General features: G+C 41.2%; 1 protein-coding gene and 1 long non-coding RNA gene across 7 annotated transcripts in view; one reads left to right on the forward strand and one right to left on the reverse strand.

Moving 5' to 3' along the window:
- Positions 1-3,465: 3,465 nt before the first annotated feature.
- On the reverse strand, positions 3,466-13,066 carry LOC148145078 (uncharacterized). The gene is made up of 3 exons (XR_015750982.1): positions 12,813-13,066; positions 4,714-4,791; positions 3,466-3,580 (listed from the first exon to the last, which is right to left on the reverse strand). It is a non-coding gene; the product is annotated as an uncharacterized LOC148145078 (long non-coding RNA).
- A 112-nt stretch (positions 13,067-13,178) lies between these two features.
- The window catches only part of LOC122563074 (nuclear transcription factor Y subunit alpha-like), a 66,167-nt gene continuing 53,463 nt past the window's right edge, over positions 13,179-25,882 (forward strand). For 5 of the 6 annotated variants that reach the window (XR_006315479.2, XM_043716456.2, XM_043716457.2 and 2 more), the window contains exon 1: positions 13,179-13,311. The gene's annotated coding sequence lies outside the window, so the exon portion shown is untranslated. Of the gene's footprint in view, positions 13,312-13,407; positions 14,032-25,882 lie in introns of those variants that run through there. The other variant, XM_043716453.2, reaches the window with a different exon arrangement.

The following is a 25,882-nucleotide window of genomic DNA, read 5'->3' on the forward strand; positions in this document are numbered from 1 at the left end:
AGTTCCATAGCCTCACCACTCTCTGGCCGAAGAAGTTTTTACTTATCTCCATTCTAAAAGGTTGTCCCTTTACTCTAAGGCTATGCCCTCAGGTCCTCATCTTTCCTACAAATGGAAACATCTTCCCAACACCTACTCTGTCCAGGCCATTGAGTATTCTGTATGTTTCAATTAAATCCCCCCTCATCCTTCTAAACTCCATGGAGTATAAACCCACGTCCTGAAATATTCCTCATATGTTAAGCTTTTCATTCCTGGAACCATTTTCATGAACTTCCACTGAACATGCTCCAGGGCCAGTACATCCTTCCTGAGACAAGGGGTCCAAACCTGCGCACAATACTCCAAATGTGGTCTGACCAGAGCCTCAGAAGTACAATCCTGCTTTCATATTAAAGTCCTCTCAAAATAAATAACATCATTGCATTTGCCTTCCTAACTACTGAGTCAACTGTAAGTTGACCTTGAGAGAATCCTGGATTAGATTTCCCAAGTCTCTTTGCACTTCAGGCTTCTGAATTTTCCCATTTTTAAAATAGTCCACACCTCTATCCTTCCTACCAAAGTGCATGACCTCACAATTTCCCCTGTTGTACTCTATCTGCCACTTCTTTGCCCACTCTCCTAACCTGTCCAAATCTTTCTGCAGCCTCCCCACCTCAATGGCTATCTGTCCCTCTACCTATCTTTGTATCATCTGCAAACTTAGCCAGAATGCCCTCAGTTTCTTCATTTAGATTGTGATTATGTAAAGTGAAAAGTTGTGGTCCCAACACTGAGCCTTGTGGTACACCACCTGTCACTGGCTGCCATCCTGAGAAGGATCCTTTTATCCCCACTCTCTGCTTTTTGCCAGGCAGACAAGCTTCTATCCTTTCTAGTACCTTGCCACTGACACCATGGCCCTTATCTTATTCAGTAGCCTCCTGTGTGGCACCTTGTCAAAGGCCTTCTTGAAGTCCAGGTAGATAACATCCATTGGCTCTCCTTGGTCTAACCTGCTCATTACTTCATCAAAGAATTCTACCAGATTTATCAGGCATGACCTCCCCTTGATGACTTTGCCCTATTTTACTATACACTTTCAAGTTTTCAGAAATCTCATCATTCACAATGGATTCCAGAATTTACCCATGACCGAGTTTAGACTAATCGGTCTGTATTTTTCCTTCGCCTTGCTACCTTCTTAAAACGGGGGTATCACATTAGCGATTTTCCAGAAGATGGTAGCAAGTTCCCTTCTTAAACTACAGCAGCTTGTGTGGGGTTGAAACAATCATAGTACTGCCTAGTGACAAGTTCTAAGAATGCTTGACACTGTATTGAAGGAATGGTGATATATTTCCAAGTCAGGCTGGTGTGTGACTTGAAGGAGAAATTGCTGGCATTCGTGTTCCCATGTAACCTGAAATATTAACTAATGGAACATTGTCACATCAAATTTATTCGCTGATTCAAGTCTTATCATTGCAACCAAGCACTGAAAACCATTTTGGAAATTGTGTTAAGAGACCTCACATTTTTATATTAGTCAATGTTAAAAATGATGGCAGATGACAAATAGCAGCTGCTGCATCAATCCCACCGAGTTTTCTGTTTAGTTTGTTTGCAACATATTTTTCTAATCTGATTGTTGCAGTGTTGAGGATAGTTAGTAGTTTGTACAGGTGAATTTGCCAATATCCAGAAATTAACTTGTGTCACATTAAACAAAATTGGCCATATTGCTGCAAGTTAATCATGTTACCCCTATGTGTTCTTATGATGTGGTTATCACTAGCAAGGTCAGTGTCTGTCTATCCCTAATTGCCTTTGTGAAGGTGGTGCTGAGCTACTTCCTTAGAACACAGCAATCCATGTGAAGGAACACCCACAGTGTTATTAGAGAGAGTTCCATTCATCCTGTCAAATCTATGCCAGTTCTCTGCAAGAAAAATTCAGCTTGTCACACTCGCCAACATTTTCCTCATGACACTGCAGAGTTTTCGCCTTCAGATACTTACCAAATTTCCTTATGAAAGCCAAAGTTTGATCTGCCTCCACCATACACTTAGCCAAGTGCAAGCCAGATTCTGACCACATGCTGTGTGATGAAAGTATTTTCTAATATCACCTTTTTTTTTAAAACGCCAAATCACCTTAAGTCTGTGTCCCTGTGTCTTTTCAGTCAGAGAAGTCATTTATTCCTGATTATTTTGAACAACTCTGTCAAATGTCTCAACTTTCCCTTCTCTAAGAACAATAATGCTAGCTTCTTCAATCTACCCTTGGAAATGAAGTTCCCCATCCCAGCAACAATTCTCGGAAAGTTTTCTGTGGCCTCTCTATAGCTTCCCCATCCTTCCTGAAGCTGTATTCAGAACAGACATCATTCTCCAATTGAGAGTTGACCAGTGGTTTACAAAGGTACATCATAACTTTTTTGCTTTTGTAGTGAACAGTTGGATTTAAATAGCGCCACCTGAGAGTGTAAACTGGGCCTAGGTTTAATGTATCATCCAAAAGACAGTGCTTCTGACAGTGCAGCAGTATCTCAGAATACCATTAGATGTCAGCCATTTTGTATTAAGTCCTGGAGTCCAGACTTGAAAGCAAACCTCATGAATCGGGGACAAGAGTGGTATAACCGAGCCATTTACAGTTGACACACAATAGTGAGATGACAACTCCTATGTTGCCTCCACCCCTATTTCCACACCTATCAGCAATCCTGAAACCTGATTCAAAGTTAGTTAATAATGCTTTTGGTCTCACCCAATACTAAAGTGACAAACTAAATTTTAATGCTGTTCCTCAATTAGAAATCTGGCAGGCCAGGAGACTGACACACTTGAGGTTCCACCCCCTTTACACAAGATTCCACTTTGACCTGCTCTACAGAGCCTGCAGTGTCAGGCAGCTGCTGGAAACTAGTAGAGACTTATTTATTGCGACTAGGGCTCAGCCGTTATCCAACAAGTCATATGAGCAGGGAATTGATTGCTGCTTTTCCACCAAATGAATGAACCGAGAAGAATTAGGGCCATGGCTCAAATAAATACGACTTTTAAACTTTATTTGAAACACTCCTCTGGATCTGAAAAAAGCAGAGCTTAGATCTCCCAAGATTGCCTCAGGCGCTTCAACTCTCAGTGCAAGGCTCTCCCAATATCCTTTCTATACGACTAACCACTGCTTTGGGCCTAGCTGGTAGGTCACTGCCCACTGGTTTCATGCAGCCAATTTCTATAGAGGGCGTGGAATCAAACCCTGATATTTAAAATTGCATGAGCTTCACCTTGATTAAATAAAATTGATTCACCATCATCAAGGTACGTACCTAGATAGAAGATGTTACTGCAATAGAGAGAGATGAACGGAAGGACATGACAAGGATGAAAATTCTTATTAAGTTCCAAGAAAGACCAGGAGACTGAAGCCTTAAACATCGGGAGCTTTATTAAGGAGGTGTTCACTCTGCTGGCAGCAAAGGTTAGACAGCTGTTTTACCACACAAATATTATCATGTCATTGGACTTAAAATGACTGTCCTCCATACTTACAAATACACTACAAACTTCCACCTCTACATCAAAGATCCCTGCAACAAAAACAGTCACAACATTTACAATTATATATAAAAATGATATATTTAAAAAAGTCAATAGGTAATATGTTCTAAAGGACATCAGTTTGTGTGTGGCTGATGGTTCACTGCATGTGCATGTTTGTTTTTGTTGTCTTTAACCTCTTCTGTTTAGGTGTACAAGGAACATTACCTGTCATCTTTTTCTGAGATGAAGAATGTTCAGCGATTTACACAGTGTCGTTGTATTCTCCACTGCAGTATCAGCTCACTGAAAGGGAGTTGGTTAGCTCAGTTGGCTGGATAACTGGCGAGTGATGCCAGCAGCATGGGTTCAATTCCTGCACTAGTTGAGGTTACCATGAAGGAGTCCCCTTCTCAATTTCTCCCTTTGCCCGAGGAATAGTGAACCTCAGGTTAAACTACCACCAGTTGCTCTCTCTAATGAGAAAGCAGTCCTATGGACTGGAAAGACCATGGTGACTTTATCTTACTTTGACTGTCTCACTCAGATGCTTCAGTTACTGTTCTGTCCTCAGATCTGTCCACGTCTCTATCTGGTTCAATTGTTTTTAGATCTTCAATTAATGGTGTCCCTGTCACATTTGTTCTAGTTGCCAAGAGTTGATCTGCATGTCTTCGCCATACTACGTAACCTCTTGTTTATATTACATAGGAGACCAGTCCAGTCCATGTTATGGAGATGACTGGTACCCACCTAGACTCATAGCACAGAAGAGGCCTGTCAGACCATTGAGTCTGTACCACCAAGGCTATACTAAATCTGCATTAGGCCCACTAGATTTGAGGCGGTGTCTCAGCTCAGCATGCGAGTGAGTGAGTGAGTCCTGGCTGAGCATATTCCCAAGGTATTGGGGGAGATCAGAGAGGCAACAGCTTCAGCAACAGCAGTAGTATCTGCGGCTGCAGTATCAAGAACAGGCAACTGAGGTTTCCCAGAGAGCGAGATAGGAGTATTTAACTTTTAACTTATTCCTTTATTTTCCTACTTTAAATTAAGAAAGATTTTAATGTTAACTATTACCTCATTTCTTTATTTTTCTACTTATTTTACAAAGTGCTTTTTATAAATACTTAACATTTTTAACTCGGTTTCTCTTATTACTTTGTATCTAAGTTTTTTGTACCTGGTGTTATGAAGAGAAGGTCAGCCCCACTCTGACAACTAAAGCCGAAACACTCGGAGAGGCTCATATCGCCTCGACCTGTTAAAAAAAGTGTGACAAGGGGTATAATCCCCCAAATCTGTTATAAAGGAGTGAAATCCTTTCACTCAATCTATAATCAACAAGTAACAGTTTATTTATCTAATTCCAACAATGAACAAATTAACAGAATAACTAACAAACCAAACAATTCCCATCTAACTACTAACTATTCCTGATTAAACAGAATTCCAATGGTCTGCTGTTTCAATAAATACAAGTCCCACTTACATAAAATCCAATAAAATTGTCTCCGAAAACTACAGCTAGGATACGTCTTCTGGACCTTTCTGTGTCCTCTCCATTGACCTTGTTTCAGGAATGCATCCTCCTTTCAATCCTTGTGCCAGGAACCTCTCTCCACCGAATTCTGGTGTTAGGAATATAGCTAAGAGTGCTGCCACACCTTTAGTCAGATATGGTTACTCAGAGCCAAGAGAGCTAATCTCTTCAGATGGCAGTTTGAACTCCACTGATTTTCAAATGTCCTCTTCTTTCATACCCTTGATGACCTATTAATTGTATTTTACAATCTGATTGGCTGTAAATTGTCAAAACCATCAGATTTAAATTTAATTGGTCCTTAGTCTTCAAGTGCCTGGTTTAAATTAATTGGCTAAATTTTAAGATCTGGTGTCTTGGTAAAAATGCTGCTTTGCCTTCTAACAGTATAGCCTTTTGATACAAATGTTTCAATTAGAGCACCTGCAACTGGCGAGTTGCTGCCCATAGACACTTATCTTCAAATTGCTGAGCATAGAAAAAAAAATCACCTTTTAAAAGGGACCACACACTCTTCCCCCCTATCATTTTACAAATATCAAATTCTAACATCCTGTCTTGCGATTCACAAATACTCTACCCAACTTCACAACACTAAGTACTTAACATGGTGATTTGGTTGCAACATTACACAGTTTTCACTGTACTCCTGCACTTGAGTACAGGCGACAATAAAATCTAAAATCTAAGTTGAGCATTATGACATTTCAAGTGCTTATCTGAGAACTTAAAAGTTGTGGGGATGTCTACCTCAACTACCCTTCCAGAACACACAGCCCTTTAAATGAAAAGATTTCTTCAAGCACCTTCTAACCCTCCGGCCTTTCACTTTAAAATTATGCCCCCTTGTTATTGAACTTTCATTTGAACAAATCTTTGTACCAAACCATTGTGGCTGGCTGAAAAGGGAATGATCAGATATGTTGAATGCTGCTTTACATAGTCCATCAATTCATGTGGACCATTTTCACTAAGTTGTTCTAGATAAGCAAACTTCACAAAGATCACCCTCCAATCATTTTCTCTGAAGGTGTCAACTTCAGATCATTTAGTATGTGCATTAACCACTATAAAAAGCATTCACCCTTCAAAAGATACAGCATAGTCAATATGGATTCTTTAGCATGACCTTTCTGGCCATTCCGGAAGATATAATGGCACTAATGGAGGTAGGTTTGAACTCTTGCACAATGTGCAGAGACTCCCACTTTCTTCTGAATTTCAGAGTCTCATCCTGGCCACCAAAATAGGTTCTGGCTTCAGACTGACAAAACCACTGATCTCATAGAGTCATAGAGATGTACAGCACGAAAACATATCCTTCAGTCCAATTCATCCATGCTGCCCAGATATCCCAACCTAATCTAGTCCCATTTGCCAGCACCTGGCCCATATTGCTCTAAGCCCTTCCTATTCAAATACCCATCCATCTGCCTTTTAAACATTGCAATCGTACCAGCCTCCACCACTTCCTCTGTCGGCTCATTCCACACATGCACCATCCTCTGTGTGAAAACGTTTCCCTAAGGTTCCTTTTATATCTTTCCCCTCTCACCCTAAACCTACACCCTCTAGTCTAGACTTCCCCACCCCAGGGAAAAGACTTTGTCAATTCATCCTATCCATGCTCCTCATGATTTTATAAACCTCTATGAGATCACCCCTCAGCTTTCAGCACTCCAGGGAAAACAGCCCCAGCCTATTCAGCCTTTCCCTACAGCTTAAATTCTCCAACCCTGACACGATCCTCATAAATCTTTTCTGAACCCTTTCAAGTTTCACAACATCGGGTTTGTGGGAGATGGTTTTCCGCGCGCGGGGCCGTGTTGGCTGCCCCTGGTCGGTCCTTGCCTTTCCGGGTGCATGTGCATCCTGTCCCTTGGGATTCCCTCTGGCAGCTTGCCTGCCGCCGGCGTCAGGCTTGCTAGTGTGTGGTTCCCTGGCTTGTCCTTCCCACCCTTTTTGGGCGGTGGCGCCGCGTTGGCCGGCCTCCGATCTTCCGGTGCCTAGCCTGTGGCTATCGGTGGTGCAGGTGTCTCAGCGGGGGGCCTGGCGGTCGCTTCTCTGGCTTCCCACAGAGTTCTGGGGTACACCTGATCAGGACGAGATGACTTAAAAGCAGAAGGCGAGGTAAAGTTGCAACACCTCTGCAGAAAAGAGCATGTTGGCTTCGTGTTTCGCACTGCTGCCAGGGACCCAGGTTCAATTCCAGCCTCAGGTGACTGTGTAGAGTTTGCACATTCTCCCAGTGTCTGTGTGGGTTTCTTCCGGGTGCTCTGGTTTCCTCCCACAATCCAAAAGATGTTAAGGTATGCCCATAGTGTTCAGGGATGTGTAGGTTAGGTACATTATTCTGGGTTGAATATAGGATAATAGGGTTGGGGAAGGGGTCTGGGTGGATAGCTCTTCAGAGGGCTGAAGGGCCTGTTTCCACGCTGTAAGGATTCTATGATTCTATAACTGAAGAGCAGCAATAATGGAAGCATGTTGCATCGGGGAGAGGGTACAAAGGCCTGAGCACGCGCGCCAGCTGGTTTTGCGGCAGTTTCTGCCCTGCTGTTGTTGGAGTGCTGGGTGGACTTGCAGGCTCTTGATGTTTGCCTGTGCCTGTGTTTTTGTTTTTGCTGTTGTTTACCTGTTATGTGCTATCTGTGGTATTTGTTTATGTGATCTGCCTGTGTTGCTCGCGGGATGGGGCTTTTCATTGTGTCTCGGTGCATGTGACAGTAAATTCAATTCAATTCAATTCAATTCAGATGCTGGGGATCTGAAATGAAAACATAAAGTGCCTCTGAAACACAGTCGGTCTGGCGGAGTCTGTGCGGAGAGAAGCAGAGTTGATGTTTCAAGTCCAGTTTGACTTCTGGTTCCAAAATGTTGAGTCTGTTTCTCCCTTCACGGGTGCTGCCGGACCTACTGGGTTTTTCTGACACTTTGTTTTATTTAATGTCTTGAGTCACGCGCTGATTTTTTTTTCCCCATTTTCTTTTTGTATTTTCATCACCATTCTATGCTTTGGTGACATCACCTGCTGAGGGCAGCTTCTACGTATCCATTGATATTAGTTCACTACCACATCATCACTTCTAATGCTAGGATTCTGGTAGTAAATCCTGGCCTCACCAGTGGAAAAAACAAATAAAAATTGGGTTTATTTAGAAATTGATGCTCAGTTTATTTAAGATCATAGAACATTTATATTTTTCAGAACTTTTAAATGATGCACTGGAGAGAATCTGTCTATTGCATCTGCTTATGTTTAATTTCTTTTCCATGTTGTACACTTGTGCAAGAGGTTTTCCCAGCTGAAAGCAGATGTCAGCTCATGAGTAAGATGATCAGATCTGTTCAGCACATCATGTTATACTGAATCCAGTATGGGGAACAGCCCAGCATTTCCTGTTTGGTCAAAATATTTTTAGGGATGTTAATGTATAATTTCGTTTGCGCTACTGAATCACATGACATGTACATGATTTTTACGTTAATGCTGTTTTATTAACAATCAAGGTATCCAAGTGTATTACTTTTATCTGGTAACTTGCTTATTTCTGTGCAGAAAAAGCAATGGTATACACATGCATATTTTTGTAGTTACTTGGCAATGTCTAAATTAATGTGAATGCATCAGTAACTTATTGGGCTTATTAACTGTCCTGACTGTCCTGAGGAGAGTCTCATTCCTGATGAAGGGCTTTTGCCTGAAACATCAACTCTCCTGCTCCGCGGATGGTGTGCTTTTCCAGCACCACACTCCCGACTTTAATCTCCAGCATTTTCAGTCTTCACTTTTGCCCAGTCCTGAAAACAGTACTTATTCTCTGACTACTTGCAACTTGGCAGAATGTTGGAGCTCGGTGACCAGTGGCGTTCCGCCGAGATCTGTTCTGTGACCTCTGCTCTTTGTGATTTTAATAAATAACTTGGATGAGGAAGTAGAAGGGTGGATTCGTAGGTTTGCCTATGACATGAAGGTTGGTGGAGCTATGAATCATAGGGAGGGCTGTAGTAGGTTTCAACAGGACATTGACAGGATGCAGAACTGGGCTGATAAGTTACAAATGGGGTTCAACCTGCAAAAGTGTGAATTGATGCATTTTGAAAGGCCAAATTTGAATGCAGAATACAGTGTTAAAGGCAGGGTTCTTGGCAGTGTGGAGGAACAGAGGGATCTTGGGGTCCACATGGATAGATCCCTCAAAGTTGCCACCCAAGTTGATAGGGTTGTTAAGAAGGCGTATGGTGTGTTAGCTTTCATTAGCAGGGAGATTGAGTTTTAAGAGTGGTGAGGTTATGCTGCAGCTTGATGGACCCCTGGTTAGACCATACTTGGAATATTGTGTTCAGTTCTGGTTGCCTCATTATAGGAAGGATGTGAAAGCTTTAGAGGGTACAGAGGAGATTTACCAGGATACTGCCTGGACTGGTGGGCATGTCATATGAGAAAAGGTTGAGGGAGCTAAGGCTTTTCTCATGGTGTGAAGAAGGGTGAGAAGTGACTTAATAGAGGTGTACAAGATGATGAGAGGCACAGAGAGAGTGAATATTAAGAGACTTTTTTTTCCCATGGCAGAAATGGTTATCACGAGGGGATATAATTTAAAGATGATTGGAGGAAGGTTTGGGGAGCTGTCAGAGGTTAGTTCTTGATACAGAGTGGTGGGTGTGTGAAATACACTTCCAGTGGTGGTAGGAGAGTCAGATACATTAGGGACATTTAAGTGACTCTTGGATAGGCACATAGACAATAGTAAAATGAAGGGTATGTAGGTTAGTTTGATCTTATTGTAGGATAAAAGGTTGGCACAACATCAAGGGCTGAAGGGCCTGTACTGTGCTGTACTGTTCTCTCTGTTCTATCCTTCTGAAAGGAAGGAGACCAGAACTGCATGTAGTATTCCAAAAGTGGCCTAACCAACATCCTGTTCAGGCGCAAAATGACCGCCCAACTCCTATACTCAATACTCCGACCAATAAAGGAAAGAATACCAAACACCTTCTTCACTATCTTATCTATCTGTGACTCTATCTTCAAGGAGCGATGAACCTGCACTCCAAGGTCTCTTTGTTCAGCAACACTCCTCAGGACCTTACCAGTAAGTGCATAAATTCTGCTCTGATTTGCTTTCCCAAAATGCAGCACCTCACATTTATCTAAATTAAACTCCATCTACCGCTCCTTGTGCCATTGGTCCATCTGATCAAGATCCCCTTGTAATCTGAGGTAACCTTCTTCGCTGTCCACTACATTTCCAATATTCCACCCCCCCCCATGTTCCATCCAAATCATTTATGTAAGTGATGAAAAGTAGTGGACCCAGCACCGATCTTTGTGGCACTCCACTGGTCACAGGCCTCCAGTCTGAAAAACAACCCTCCACCACCTCCCTCTGACTTCTACTTTTGAGCCAGTTCTGCATCCAAATGGCGAGTTCTCCCTATATTCCATGAGAGATAACCTTGCTAACCAGTCTCCCATGGGGAACCTTGTCGAACACCTTACTGAAGTCCATATTGATCATGTCCACTGCTCTGCCCTCATCAATCCTCTGTTACTATTTCAAAAAAAATCAAGTTTGTGAGACATGATTTCCCACGCACAAAGCCACGCTGACTATCTGTAATCTGTCCTTGCCTTTCCAAATATGTGTAAATCCTGTCCCTCAGGACTCCCTCCAACAACTTGCCCACCACCGACATCATGCTCGCTGGTCTATAGATCCTAGGCTTCTCCTTACCACCTTTCTTAAATAATAATATCATGCTAGCCAACCTCCAGTCTTCCAGCACCTCACCTGTGACTACTGATGATGCAAATATCTCAGCACAGGCCCAGCAATCAGCTTCCACTTTTCTGCCTGCCTCCCTTTTAGAATAAAATAGTTACAATTGCTATTTTCCAATGTAGAAGACCCTTGCCTGAATATAATGAGTTTTAGAAAATTAAAACAAATGCATAAACAATCTGACCAGCTACATTTAATGAAAGCAAAATACCCAGGATGCTAGAAATCTTAAACACAGAATGCTGCAGACAATTAGGTCTGGCAGCATCTGTACTGAGAGAAATAGTTAATGTTACAGACCAGCACTTCACTTGCTACATCTTTTAAGACTCAAAAGCAGAGAGTACTGGAGAAACTTAGGAGGTCTGGCTACAGGGAGAAAAACAGAGTTAAGGTTTTGAGTCCAATGACTGTTCAAGTTCATTCTGAAGAATAATAGAATCCCTACAATGCAGATCCAGACCATTGAACCCATCAGGTCTGCACTGACTGTCTGAAGAGCATCCCACCCAGAACCATCCCCCCACATTATCCCTGCATTTCCCATGGCTAATCCACCTATAGCCTACACATTTTTGGACTGTGGAGGAAAACTGAACACCTGCAGGAAACCCACACAGACATGGGGAAAACGTACAAACTCCACACAGTCACCCAAGGCTGGAATCAAACCTTGGCACTGAGGGATGCCACTATGGGATTTGAACTCATATTGTGAGAAACAGAACTCACTCACAAGTCAATCAGCCTGAGACAAAGCCTTGGAAACAAGAACAATTTAGTACAGTCTTGCAAGTACCGGATGCTTCTGTAATCAAACAGAAATGCGCGCGAAAACAGAGCCTGTTAGTATTCTTATTTAGTTTACAAGTTGCGGAATCATGCCTCCCTTTTCCCATCCTATCATAAGCCGATTACCTCACTTGTTAGTTATTTTCTTATCTGGCCATCCTGCTGTCCTCGTCTGCATTCTTTGTTCCTTGTTTGTTACAGCTTGTTCTTTTATCCAGTTTCTCTTATCATACTATAAGCTTTATTGTGAAATGCCCCTGCTGTTTCTTTTGTGGTCAGCTACAACACTTTAAAGTTATTCCCTAGCTTAAAACTATTTTCTTTAAAAGACCCTCTATATTCATTCAAGTCTTAGCCTTAAGTATGCTACATGCTACAAGAATTCCACGACCGTTTGTATAATGTTCCCCTTCCCTTCCCCCGACTACACCCCTCACCCATCTGCAAAAACAACATTTCTAATCTCCCACAATATCACTTAGGTATTAGCTCAGAGTCTCTGCATTTCTAACCCATGGTCATTATTATTGTACCAACATCACCCAGAATCACTGTACCCAAAATGTGAACTTTGATTTTCTCTCCACAGATGTTGCCAGACCTGCTGAGTTTTTTCCAGCAACTTTCTGGGTTTGTGTCACATTTACAGTATCTGCAATTATTTATTTGACTTCACTCCTTTTAAGAACCTAACAAAATCCATGTGTACTTGGATACTTGTCAATTTATTAAGTACTGCTTCCCTTTAATGGTAAGTTTTGTAAGTTTCGTCCTCAATTTAAATTCCTGATTCACATTTATTTTCAAGATTTGGAGCAGTTTAGGGAAGGCGATAGGCCAGTGTATTATCACTAGACTATGAATCCAGAGATCCAGGTAACCTTGGTTCAAATCCCATCATGACAAGCTGTGAAGTTTGAATTCGATAAAAAAATCCAGAATCACGAGACTAACGATGAGGGTGAAACCAATACCAACAGTTGGAAAAACTCATCCACTAATATCTTTTTAGGGAAGGAAACTGCTATCCTCACTTTGTGTAGCCTACATGTGACTCCAGACCTCAGCAATGTAGATGACTCTTAACTGCCCCCTCAGCAATTGGGAATGGGCAATAAATGCTGGCCCAGCCAGAGACACCAACAAATCTTCACAACCTACCATTCAACAGATGGGGCTTGTCACAAGACACTTTCGAGTGACTTACAGTCTTTTCCATTCCTTTGTTCAAAGGGTATCTGCGGTGGATCTTGCTCGGGTAATTAATTAACAAATATGGCAACTTCAAAACAAAAAAAAAGCAGGCTACCAGCCAGAAGCCTACACGAACGAGCGAAAGAAGAAAAAACATTCCATTACCAAGATGGCGGCAGCACCTCACTGGAGTCACATGCCCCTGCGGCGCCAGGGCCCACGTGAGCCAAAGGCACCACGTGATTCATGCCAGATTTCCCTGAGGAGGGGGACGTGAATGCCGCGCAGGTGCAGTGGTGCGGCTCCCCGCCCCCTCATCGGCGGCCGGACAGCGCATGCGCAGCAAGCGGTTTCGCGAAGGAGAAGGCCGCTCGCAGTTGGTCGCCATCTTGTGCTGCTGTGTTCCTATTCGCCGCCGGGGCATTGTGTTTAATACCGGAGCCAATCAGAGGGGCAAAAGCGCGGGGTAAGTCCGGCAAATTGCTGCCAACAGGCTGCGAGCTGGAGTTGGACAGGAAAATGGGAGTGAGAAGAGGCAGTGATACGGCGTGGGGGTAGCTTCTTATCACACAACTCTCCCACCCCCAATCCCCGCTTTCCCCCCGCCTTCGGGATTGGACAGAACGAAAAAGCGAATACATTCAAGAGGGGAAAAAAAAATCTCCAAGCGGGAAAAGGGGATTGGCGGGAAGCGAGCACGGATGTTTAACTTTTTTTCCATTTCTCTTTTATTTTTAAATTTCGTTCTCCTGCTGCTGCCGTCTTTCTTTGCTTAACCCCTCTCTCACTTTTCGGTCCGCTTTGCCGCTCGCCCTTCTCGGTCCGCGTTCTCTTCTCCCCCCCCCCCCCCTTGTAGAGGGGGTAAAATGGCGGCCGCGTGGGGTCGGGGTAGGGAAATATCTCTCTATCTCCGCCGCCCCGATCGCTTTTTGGGCAGTCTGCCTGCGGTGGTTGTTGGTTGGTGCTCCAGGATGAGGGTCAATGTGGATTCCTCCCGACGTGGCTAACGACTTTTTCTAAAAAAAGGAATCCGGGTGGTGTGCGCACGATCTTGTGAAATGGTGGGCGAGACTTTGGGGTCTAGGAATGCACGTTGTAAAGCTGTTGCTGCAAAGCTCTCACTCCGCAGGTTATCTCTGCGCTACTGACTGGATACACCCTGGGTATTGATCCCAGGTGGAAGCAGGTTCTGTTCCACCTTTTACTTTCTTCACCACTCCTTGCTCTAGGCCGCTTTTTCAATCCACTTGGCCGCCTGTATCCTGGTCTGGGACCTCTTCTGCATGTGAGGAGAGCAAGCTATAACGCCTCGCAAATGTAGACAGTTATCTTCGAAGATGTTACTCTTTTTTTGTGAAACGTCAGGGAGTCTAGTCACCGAACATGGCGAAACTTAATCTGTTGATAATTGGGAAACTTCCAGCAAAAATTGCATGTTGGTCTAATCTTTTTAAGACCTGTCTAGTCGTTCCTAGACAATGTATTAAACTTGTGAAATTAATATGTTTATTCACTGAAGGAAGTTGTCAATTGTGTAGAACGTGTTTTCAGGTGTGAAAATTTTGTCTTAACGTGCTGCATTTAAATTGTGATACGGCTGGGTTTGTAACTGTGGCTGGATAGGTGACTGGCTCCACTCATGATTGGTTTAAATGTTATCAATCTGGCATTTAATTTAAATTCCTAGTCTTTGCCCAGTAGTTTGCTTTTAATAGATTCACTTACCTGTTCTTCAATTTTAGAATTGACTGATTAATGTATGTGATGTAACTTAAAAAGTTATCTTCCAATCTTGTTTGAAAGTTTTCACCACTAGTTCTGATTTCTGAAGACTTAAAGTTGGGAATCAATATGGATTTTAACTCTTAGTCAGTGACAGCCAATTGAGAGATTATAGTGAGGGTGTTAAACTCTCTACTGAATGAGATCAAACTTTATCTCATCTATTATATTTGCTAAAACTGGAAAACTTGAAATTATGGATAATTACCACTTCAAATTTGGGCATGTTACAGAATGTACTTCAAGTTGTACAATGGTTGTTGGTAATGGAGATAATCATTTTAGTATATTGAGGTTTCAAATTAGGATTAACAAGACTGGTCTGTCTGCCAGTGATTTTGAAGGATGTTATTGTTTTAAAGTGATTTTAGATACTACAAAACTCAATTCTTGTATTCAAACTCGGTGAAAAGTGGGTTCTGTGTGAATGTAGAAATTGAAGCTGTCATCCTGCTCCACTCGTTTTCATTGGTGCCAAAAATAGATTGATCTTAACCCTTATGGATTCCCTACCTACTTGAGTTGGATTGGTATAAGCACTTTGCTTCCAAACCATGTGAGCATATGCTTTCCCAGTATAGCTTATCATGATATGCTTAAAATTTAAATTTATTTGGATTAATATCTACATCTATATGCACTTGTTACTTTTCTATGTGAATTATTTTTTTTCAGGATCCATCTTTGGGAAGGCCACTATAACTTCTAAGCTTGGTTTTCCTTAGGACGGTGTTGAGTCATTTTAATGAAACTACTGATTTTAATTGAGATTTCCATAATTCTATAGGCAGCTTTTCAGCAACAGTGAAGGGATGGTGATCATGTATCCAAGTGACAGTGGAGTATTTCTTGATCTTGGTTTTCTCTGCACCTGTTGTCCTGGTCTTAGATGGTTTGGGATTATTTGCATGAAATGTGCTAATGAAGAAGCCGCCGTGACTTGCCATGTTGCATTTTATACATATTAAATGTTGCAGCCATGACATAATGTCTGGAATGGACTGCTTGTCCTGGATAATGTCGAGCATGTGGTGCTAGAAAAGCACAGCAGGTCAGGCAGCATCTGAGGAGCAAGCGAATCAACGTTTCTGGCAAAAGCCCTTCATCAGGAATGAGCACTCTTGACTCTAACTTCCAGCATCTGCAGTCCTCCCTTTCGCCTATTCTCCTGATCTTCAGATGCTGACTGACCCTGCTGTGCTTTTCCAGCACCACACTCTCAACTTTGATCTGCAGTCTTCACTTTTGCCTGCTTGTCCTGGATAGTGTTGCCTCTAGCCAAACAAGCAAAGGATTTAAGAGGTGATCTTTCCCCACTGTGCCATAGCTGCAGCTGTTTAGGACTTTAGTGCTTCCCTTGGCACAGAAACAGACCCTTTGGTCCAACTCATCCACATTGACCAGACATCCCAATCTGACCTAGTCCCTTTTTGTCACATTTGGCCTGTGCTCCCCCTCAATACTTCCTATTCATATACCCATCCAGGTGCCCTAAAGTGTTCTAATTCCATCACTTCCTCTGGCTGGTCATTCCATACACACACCACCCTTTATGTGGGGGGGAAAAAATTACCCCCTCAGTTGCTTTTTAAATCTTTCCCTTTTCATGTTCAACCTATGCCCTTTATTTTTGGAATGCCCCACCTGAGGAAAAGACTAGACTATTCAAAATATCCATGCCCCTCATGATCTTAAATCTCTAAGGTCTCCACTCCAGGGGAAAAATGTCCCAACCTATTCTGCATCTCCTTATAGCTGAAATAAGTCCCAGTACTATCTTTTGAGAGTCTTTCCTGAACCCTAAAGTTTAACAATGCGCTTCCTATGGAAGGGTGACTAGAATTGTATGCAGTGTTCCAAAAGCGGTCTCACCAATGTCCTGCACAGCCAGAGCACTGCATTCCAACTTTTTTTTTAACTCCGTGCACTGACCAATAAAGGCAAGTGTGCCAAACACCACCTGCAACTGGGTGACATGGTGACTCTGTGGTTAGCACTGCTGCCTCGTAATGCTAGCAATCTGGTTTGATTCCAACCTTGGATTGGAGTTTGCACATTCTCCTTATGTCTGTGGGTTTCCAGAGGGTGCTCCAGTTTCCTCCCACAGTCCAAAGATGTGCAAGTTAGATGGATTAGCCGTCATCACCCTGTCTCCTACCTTCAAACCAATATTTTTATCCACTTGGCTGGCTTCCCCCTAGATTCTATACAATCTAACCTTACCAGCTAGTCTACCATGTGGGACAGGGCCGAACGCTTTGAAGTTCATAACCGACAATACTTGTGCCTCTGCTTTCACGAATCTTCTTTGTTGTCTCATCAATAAACTTAATCAAGTTAGAGACACTGTTTCCCATGTGCAGCCATGCTTATCCCTCAATCGTTCTTGCCTTTCCAAATGCATGTAAATCCTATCCCTCAGAATCCCCTCCAACAACTTAACCACCACTGAGGCTCACCGGTCTGTAGTTCCTTGGCTTTTCCTTCCAGCCTTTCTTACATAGTCCTGGACCTTTTTGGACTGTACTAGTCTGCAACACTTATTGGTTTTCCATCGTAAAGATGTATTATTCAACAAGTTTTGGACAGACCAAAGAGTTGAAAAATTTCGCTGGAAAAGCGCAGCAGGTCAGGCAGCACCCAAGGAACAGGAGAATCGATGTTTTGAGCATAAGCCTTCCTTTAGGAATTCCTGAAATGTCAATTCTCCTGCTGCTTGGATGCTGACCAGCTCTGATCTCCAGCATCTGCAGTCCTCACTTTCTCCACAGACCAAAGAGTATCTTTCACTGACTCATGGTCCTCCAGGCCCAGTGAATGTTTGTCTCATTTGCATCGCAGGGAACAGCCCATGAAGCACAGAATCCCGCATCACTGAGCTGCTTAAAATAAACAAGCAAAAACCATTGCACATCTCTCTCGATCTTCTTTGCTAAGGCACATTCAGAAGGTGATATGTTGTATACTGATACCTTTTGTAGGTGAGTAAAAGGATTTAGGAGTTGGTGAGCCACCTAAGGTTGAATGTTCAGCCTCTGATCTGTTCTAGCTATAGCATTTTCTAAGTTCTAACGTGACTGGGCTTAATTGACTGCAGAGTGCTTTCAGAGACCCTAAGGATGTAAAAGCAAGCTTTTCTGTTTACAGTTCATCCTTTGCCTGTAATATTCTTCTGAAAATTTGTATTTAATTACAAAATAAAATTAACCTTACTTTAAAACATTTAAAGATTAATTTTTTTTGCAGTCAGTAACTTTTGTCTCTTTCTTGTTTTATAAACAATTTAACTTCGAACTTTCATTTGTGGAAACATCCATCTTGTCTGCAACATGTTCCTATTTTGATATGGGTTTTCTGCGATCAACCGGTAAACACTCCGCCTGTTGTGTTTAGAAAGATCGATTCAACAAAGGAGCAGGCCCAATGGCCCTCCAAGTATGCCCCAATACATTTTGCCCTTCCACATTAAAACTGTCTTCACTTAACAAAATCTGTACCTCTCTTCCCTTCCTATTCATCCAGGTGCTTCTTGAATGCTACTATTGTCTGCTCCCACCACCTCTGGCAGCACATTCCAGGCACACTGTACCTTTTGTGTGAAAAATGTGCCTCGCACATTTCCTTTAAACTTACCCCTATGTTAGACTAATGGGTCTCTAGTTTTCTTTTTTTTTTAAGATGGTAGGATTATATTTGACACTTTCCAATATGCAGGGAACACTCGAGGGTTGACACAATTTTGAAAGATGACCTCCAACTCATCAGCCATTTCTGCGCACATTTCTTTCAATGCTTTAGGATGTATGTCCTCCAGTCTAATTGAGTTTACATAATTTAAGTCTCATTAATTTTTCTTGTCTCATTTCTTTTTGTTTAAACTCATCTTGCAGTTCCTTGTTTACACTAGTCCCTAGGTTCTCTTATTTATGGGAGGTTTTTGGTGAAGATGTATGCAGCATTTGTTTGTTTTTTTGTCATTTTTATTTTATCTAATGGAAGTTTTCTTGTCAGTTTGTAATAAAACCACATTTCCTTTTGCTGATCTTTCCAGTTTTACATAACCACAGAAGGTTTTGGTCTGTTTTTACGTATTGTGCTTGACTCTAATTCTGTTTTCTATCTTTTAATTTTTTTTTCTTGTTCCTCATTGGGAGCATTTTAGAATTCTGCAATTTTCCAGACTCTCTTTTTTTGGCAAATTTACAGGCCTCTTCCTTTGATTTAATGCAATACTTGATTTGTTCTCCGTAGTTGGATGCTGCCTTTTCTGTGTCTCAGTCCATTTAAAGGAATGTATTTTTTGTCAAATATGGTGTACCAGTTCTTTAAATGCTTTCCATTTTCAGTTGGCAATCGTGCCTTTAATGTCATTTCCCAGTCCACCCTTGCCCCTTTTGCCACTTTGACCCTCAAAGATTCATCTATTTTTTAAATTAGATTTAAAACACTTGAAAGTAACAATTAAATCGATGTAAGGTGCTATCATACTTGCTCTTTAGTCTTGGTTCCTTTTTGCAATAAATTCTAATTAGCTTTTTTTTGTTGAGCTGTACTAGGTCTAATGTTGCCATTTTCTAGTTGGTTGTTCAAGGTAGTACTCAAGAAAGCCACCTTGCAAATGTTCCAGAAACATGCCCTTCACAGATAAAAGCTAATAATTAATGCTATGTCTTGAGGTTTTCTACTCTTATACAAAGTTTTGTGCATTCCACAATTGCACCTCATTGGTAATACTTCTGAATCAGAATGTTGTCTGAGTGCTTCACTGTTCCTTGCCCCTGAAGAAAGCAATCTTGACAACATAATGTGAATTGGAGTTGACTTTTTAAAATTTCTATAGTGAAATTTCGTCTAAGACTTTCCAGAGGGTGGGAAAAAATCCGCTTCCCTTCATGTGTGATTTGTTTAGCTTATTCTGCTTTTAAGTATTTGTCCAACATTTCTCTTTTCAAGCTGTTGAGGAATGTTTACAGGTCTATTAATTAGGCTACCCTACAGAACCTTATGGTTGAGATTAATACCATTCTGCAAAAGGGTCACCAGATCTGAGACATTAATTTCTCTTCGATGCTTCCAGGTGAAGTCTAAGGAGCAGCCCTCCAAAAGCTAGTGACTTCAAATAAACCTATTAGACCATAATCTGGTGTTGTGACTTCTGACTTTGTTCGCCCTAGTCCAACACTGTCACCTTGACATCATCACTATTCTATAAACTAGACCTTTAAACATCAGAACTGGATATTGTATTCTGATACAACCTCAACCTGGCTTCCCAACTGCTATACCAAAAGGAGTGAGCAATGAAGGCAAGCATGCCAAACGCCTTTAACCACCCTGTCTGTGACACAAACCTCAAAGAACTATGTACCTGCACCCCTAAGTCCCTATGTTCCAGAATACTATCCAAGACCCTGCTATTAACTGTAAGCCCTACCCTTGCATTTTGATATAAAAACAATGCCTCATTTATTCAGATTGAGCACCATCTGCCATTTATCAGCCCATTGACTCACTCTTTGTAGACAGTGAAGGCTTTCTAAGACTACAATGTCACCAATTTTGTTGTCCGCTAACTTACTAACCATGTATTCTGTATTCTCATCTAAATCATTTACATGAATGAGAGAAGAGGATTCAGGGTGAACTTGCTAATTGCATAATGTCTTACTGACAGAAGACCGTGTGATGGTGGAGGTTTGATTTTTGGACTGGAGGCCAGTGATGTTCCCATAACTGATTGACTAGTTATGGGAAGGATATTATCAAGCTGGAGCAGGTTCAGAAGAGATTTAGCAGGATGTTGCCAGGTGTGGAAGGCTTGAGTTCTTAAGAAAAGCTGAATAGACTAGGACTGTTTTCACTGGAGCATAGGAGGTTGAGTGGCGAGAATAGAAGTTATCTTTTCCTTTAGAATGGATGTTTATAAGACTATGGGGTCCTTTTTTTGAGGAGGGAGATTTTTAAAAATGCATGAGGCAAATTGTTTATACAGTGTGGTTTGTGTGGGGAATGAACATCTTGAGAGAGTGGTGAATGTAGCTACATTTATAGCCTTTTAAAAAGTCGTTTGGAGGGATATGGGCCAGGAGCAGGCAGGTGGGACTAGTTTAGTTTGTGATTATGTTTGGCCTAGACTGGTTGGACTGAAGGATCTGTTTCTGTCCCCATGACTCTATGTATGTGTTCCAATTCAACCCAAGGTTTGGTTTTTTTTTATTTAAACTGTAAGAAAATTCCAGTACTTGTACCTGCATTGTATATTTTCTAATGTCAGTTTCAATTTTAATAGTGGGATTGACATAAATGCTGATGAACGCTACCCAACAGAATTATAAGGCTTTCCACTTCCAAGCTGGACTTCTGTCTGCAGGCAGTATTTTGAACTTTTTTTTAAGAATAGCAGTGACTGATTTTTTTTTTTCCCCCCTCCATTCTCTTTCTGCTCTGCCCCTTCCAAGTTAGACATAGCAACAAGTGGGGGCCACGTGACCCCTCAAGTGTGCTCAGCCATTCAATATGATCATTGCTCATTATCGAACTTGGTACCCAAACCTTCTCCCTCCTATTACCCTTTTGGTCCCTATAGTCCTAAGAACAATATGCAATTCTTTCTTGAAAATGTTCACTGTTTTGACCTCAACTGTTTGGGAGAAGGTACTTTTGCCTTAAAATTATTGAATAGGCCTTTTTTTAAAAAAGTCCCAAAGGCTGCTGGTCCCCAAGTGGAAAATTAGATGCTATTCTTCCAGCTTGTGCTGAGCTTTGCTGAAGTACTGCAGCAAACCTGAGACAGATGTTAGTCAGCAAATGGCAGGCAACACAAAGCTCAGGGTCACTTTGCAGTCTCTGTTTCGCCTCCCTGGTGTAGAGGAAACCACACCTGAGCAGTCAATATGTAGATTAGATTGGTTGAAGTGCAGGTAAATTGCAACTTCGCCTTTCCAGATGATTTACCTGCAAAAATAAACCTGAGCTTCTTGTTGCTTGCTTTCTCTCCACAAATTATTTAGAAGTTTGCATTTGAAAGACCGATTGTAAACTTGGGAAATGCCAGATCTAGCAAAAGCAAGCTGCAAACTTAACAAACAGCTGTACCATTAAAATGGATTATCAAAATTCTGTGCAACTTAAGTGATGAGTACATTTTTAAGGTAGAAAAATATTTCCAGGTTTTCAGTGGATTAGTTCAAGTTGAATGGCAAGCTAAAAAGTATAATGTTTTAAAGTGCAGTTTTGTGAGGAATACCTGGACATTTAGGCTAGACACCTGAAACCATGCAGAAAATGGCAGAAGAGGTCAAGTTTAGGAAGTCCACAGCTCTGGCAACAAGAGTGTGGAGACTGGAAAAGGTTTGAGATAAGGAAGGGTACGGACATAAGGATTTAAACGTGCTGAGGGGAGCATTTAAGTTGGATCCTGAACTAGTGTAGGTCAGCAAAGTGGCTAGTTGGAACTTAATGTAACTTAGGTTATAGTAGCAGCTCAGCAAAATAGCACTGTGAACTACCTTCTTGGTAGTTAAGGTGAATAGCAAAGGCCTATTACCTAGGTTGGAGGAGTTAAAATATGCCCTCTAGTTTTGAAGGTGAGAGGAGAAAGTTTTAAAATGATGTAATGGACAACTTTGTTTTAGTGTTTGTATGTGGAATAAACTGCCAGAGGAAGTGGTGGATGCAAGTATTGTAGTATTTCGATATATACATGAATAGGAAAGGTTCGGAGAAATACAAGTCAAATGCTAATAAAGGATTAGTTTAGATCGGGAACATGGTCAGCGTGGATTAATTGGTCAAAAAGATCTGTTTCATGCTATGTGACTGCATAACTGGTAGAAGATGATCTGCACTCAGATCCTCAAGCATTTTTTCCATTTGTCAATAAACAGAATAATTAATTTTGCTCATTTTTATGACAGAAATTACTTCATAATTGTTTTACTTTGGTGTGGCCTTTGTTACTGTGCAAATGCCCAAAATGCAAATCCAACATAAGCAGAGAATCCCTTCATATTCTTTTTGCACATTGTAGCAATGTTGCAAGCCTGATAAAAATGGTGTATAAGTGTATGGCCTGTTTGGAAAATTAATCATAAGACTTTTTTTGTCCCCCCACTCTGGGGGAAAAAGACCTTGACCATTTATCCTACCCATGCCCCTCATGATTTTATCAACCTCTCTCCGGTCACCCCTCAGCCTCCGATGCTTTAGCGAAAACAGCCCCAGCCTATTCAGCCTCTGAGTAGCTCAAATCCTCCAACATGATTGTAAAACTTTTATTTTGTTTCCATGCTATTTAACAACTTTCAACTCCTGCACACTCTCTCTTACCACTTTTAAAGTTTGGTTATGGTTTTTAAGTTCCAAAAACAAAGCAAAAGTTTAACTATAATTACTGCTCTAAGAAATCAAGGAAATCCGCTCCAGCTTTGAAAAAGCCTCAAATAAAGGAGTAGCTCTTGCCACGGTGATTCTCTCCTGTCCTACAGACATTTATAAAATCATGATGGGTGTGGATAAAGTGAATAACCATGGTCTTTTTCTGAAGGTAGAGGAGTCCAAAACTAGAGAGCAAATGTTTAAGATGAGTATTTAAAAGAGACTTAAAGGAGCAACCTCAGTGATGTGTTTGGAATGAGCTGCCAGAGAAAGTGGTGGAGATAGGCACAATTGCATTTAAAAGGCATCTGGATGGGTACATAAGAAGGGTATGCAGAGATATGGGCCAAATGCTGGCAAATGGGACTAGATTAATTTAGGGTGTCAGCATGGAAGAGTTGGAACAAAACATTTGTTTCTGTACTGCACAACTCTGACTGTGACTAATTCTACAACTGAAGTTGACATGTCACATTCAAAGTCCAACATTATGCCCTTTAATGACACTGCACTCGGAACTGCAATTCAGATGGTGAATCTTTTAAGTTTTTTTTTATCCAACAAAATTAATTGCTATTTTCCCAATGAGCCATCTGAGTAACTAGCCTGTAATTCTTAAAAAGGGAAAAAGAAATACAAAAGTAGGAATTGATGGGCCAGAAGACCCACAATTAATGCTTTAATTGACATCTGTTGATTGTCACAAAGGGTGTGTATTACATAACATTAATTGCAATTTTTCTTTTATCATTTGGATTCCAGTGCTCTAAGCACACCTCTAAACAATAGTACCATCCCAGATCTTTAGTGCACCAAAAAAGCAATAATCAATATAAAATTAAAGCTAAATATTCTCAAAATCATTTCAGGTTTCCAGGATCTACAGTATGTTGCTTTTGGTCATAATGGAACCCAGCTGTGCAGTGAAAAAAAAATTGCCCTATTTTAATATTTCAGAACAGAAGGTTCCTGAAATGCATTCATCTGTGACCAGTGCAAACATTTATCATAATTTGCGGTCTTTTTTGTTCTTAATTTTCTCCCCATGGCTGCAATTGTTACCTCAGTAGCAATATAGTTTGGAAATATTTTGCATTTTCTGGCCCTGTTGCTCACTAGTGAGTCAATTTCACATCCATTGACGTGAAATTGATCATAAACCTTGTGAAGACTACTTTGTTATTTTCCTGAGAAGAATTGTATTGGACTCACAACCAATACCACCACAGATGCCAGAGCTGCTGAGTTTCTCCAGAACTGATTATTTTTGTTGCTTCATTCCTACCTGCTTCTCCATTTTCCTGTCAACATATTTCTGAGAGTTAAAAAATCTGTAAACTAAAATTTGTGGAGGTCTAATTTGATTTAAGTGCATTTTTTTTAACTTGTATTGATTATCGCCTACACCAAGCTCTTGAATTGGATACAGTTTTTTTCACTACTGGTATAGATTTCCTTCAGATATTTTAACCACATTGATAAGCAGGTGCCGTTTCCCATGATGTTTCTCTTGAAACATTTCCTTGAGGTCTTGCGTGACATGTACAAAGTCTCAGACTTCGAAATGGATGTCATATTTCCATCTGGCTGATTTGAAAGTTTGTTAAACAGTAACGTGACAATTGAATAAGTACTGAACGTACCATGAAACCAAGTAACAATGTAAGCTGGCAATCAATGGAATAATTATGATTTAATTTCAAATTTGAGTTTTTTGGAAATTGTACTAACTACCAAGCTTTGTTTACACGTCCGATCAGTGTTTTGTTTTTGATCAGACTTGAATGTATGCTGCTTGAGGCTGGTAGGTTTAAATTTTATATTTTAAAAAAATAATACAAAGTAAGAATTATCTGAGCGATTTTTCAATCTTTTGAACCTTTTTAAATTCATTTTTGAGCACTAATGATATTTACCTAGCAAATCACTGTGAAAAACAGCACAACAACAAATCAAAGTCTGAAAGGTGATATATTATGTTTCCCATTGCATATAAATGACATCTATCCTCTGATTTCAGACTTCACATCTGCTCCCCTTAACCATTCTCCTGAGTTTACCATCATCAAGTTAATGTTTATTGTCTTGATCTTGGCATCTCATGTGATCTCCAATCACTATGTTCACATGTACCTACATCACGTTGACCGCAAAGATTAAGAAGGCAACTCACTGCCATCATAAGGTGTTCACGTGTTCCTTAGCACATGACCTCCTCCCTCCTAGTCCCCCTGTCCTCCAGCACACCATGAAATTTATAATTCCATTTCTGAATGCTTGTCCTTAGAAAAGTTTCAGGATTTTAGAACTGCCTTGAATTTGGCTTGATGTTTGCAGTCATATTTGTTCAGCTCATTCTTCCCCAGCTATTTCCAGTCACTATCCATTCTTGCACTTATAACCACCTGTTCCCTTCAAAACAGCTGTCATTGCTATTTTTTCAAGTGAGCTACTGGGTCCTTGAAGACCATTTATTCCCTTTTAAGATTCTGTAACTCTGATTAAAGTCTCTTTTTTTTTTTCCCCCTCTTCACTCAGGAGATGTGGGCATTAGCTGGGCTAGCATTTACTGTATTGCCCATTCCTAGTTCACCTCAAAATCATAGAGATGGACAGCATGGAAGCAGATCATTCAGTCTAACTTGTCCATGCCAACCAGATATCCTAACCTAATCTAGTCCTATTTGCCAGCACTTGGCCCATATCCCTCTAAACCCTTCCTATTCATATACCCATCCAGGTGCCTTTTTTAAATACTGATATTGTACCAATGTCCTCCACTTCCTCTAGCAGTTCATTCTATACACACACACACCACCTTCTGTGTGAAAATGTTAGGTCCCGTTTATCTTTTCCCCCTCAGCCTAAACCTATGCCCT

This window comes from Chiloscyllium plagiosum, unplaced genomic scaffold (genome assembly GCF_037043375.1).
Source record: "Chiloscyllium plagiosum isolate Xiang-an unplaced genomic scaffold, Cpla_swu_hap1 HiC_scaffold_26, whole genome shotgun sequence".
NCBI lineage: Eukaryota > Metazoa > Chordata > Chondrichthyes > Orectolobiformes > Hemiscylliidae > Chiloscyllium > Chiloscyllium plagiosum.